At 42.1% G+C, this 1,137-nt stretch overlaps 1 pseudogene; it reads right to left on the reverse strand.

Moving 5' to 3' along the window:
* Window positions 1-682: 682 nt before the first annotated feature.
* LOC119420833 lies at window positions 683-930 on the reverse strand (annotated as a pseudogene).
* Window positions 931-1,137: the final 207 nt, after the last annotated feature.

The raw sequence follows: 1,137 nt of genomic DNA on the forward strand, positions 1-1,137 counted from the left end.
AATTTGGTGCAACAACACCCATCAAGTTCAAGCAGGTGTGAGCAATTTGCACTTTTCTTTTTTGAGTCAGGAAGCCGCAGAATGGAGGTGTCCTCACTGCACCATATGACTGTCTGCCATCAACACATCAGGCACAATGTGGCATAAAAAAACATTTAGCAGGAAATGCTTCTCACACCATGAGAGAGGAATCCTGCACATTTCTGACAGGCTTTATGGATCATCACATTCTCCTCTTCTCTCTTTAAGGTCTATATAGACCCGTTGAGAAATCATAAAGTTGTAGCTGTTTTGCTCATTCTCATGCTATATGTGATGTCACACTCAAGATTTGTGTTGTTTTATTGAAGTTTTGTTAACATTAAGCGATTGAAAAGTTTTTTTTTAAAACAGTACATACCATTGAACACACAAACACATTCAGACACGGGCAAAACCATTGTTGTTCCACCTTCATCATGCTTTGACTCAGCCTCTGTGATTTTCTGAGATCTGCAGAAGTTCAATTCAGTTCAATTCAAAAATACTTTATTAATACCAAAGGGAAATTAAATGTTGTTGTAGCTCATCATCCTGGATTCATTAGAGTTATTATAGATGCTGATGGCTGTGGGCAGGAAGGATCTCTTGTAGCGGTTCGTCTTACAGCAGATCTGAAGAAACTGGTTGTATGTTGATCTATCTACTTGGACTTGGTGGGTTTTTCAGTCTTCTTGGGCAGCAGGACCACCTGAATCTGGGGCAGAACCTCTCCATGAGCAATGGTCACTCCTTCCAACAGCTTGTTGAGCTTCTTGTCATTGCGGACAGCCAACTGCAGTTGGTGATCCTGGTCTTCTTGTAGTCACGAGCTGCGTTTCCCACCAGCCCCAGGATCTCGGCGGTCAGGTGCTCAAGCACCTCCGCCAAATAGATGGTGATGCGTCCACGTCACCTCCTTTTTTTCAATCACAAACTCATTTGTGATTTGGGGCTGTAGCTGAAGTATATTATTTGAGCTTTTGAGATGTTAATCAGCTGCTCTCGATTGTAAAAACCACCTTGTTTGTCATAGTTACACATCATAACAAATGTCCAAAAGCAAAAAGGCTTCAGTAAAAGTCCCTCCAGCTGCACAGCATCTGACACCAGAGGAAA

This window comes from Nematolebias whitei, chromosome 14 (genome assembly GCF_014905685.2).
Source record: "Nematolebias whitei isolate Nwh7 chromosome 14, NemWhi1, whole genome shotgun sequence".
Lineage (NCBI taxonomy): Eukaryota > Metazoa > Chordata > Actinopteri > Cyprinodontiformes > Rivulidae > Nematolebias > Nematolebias whitei.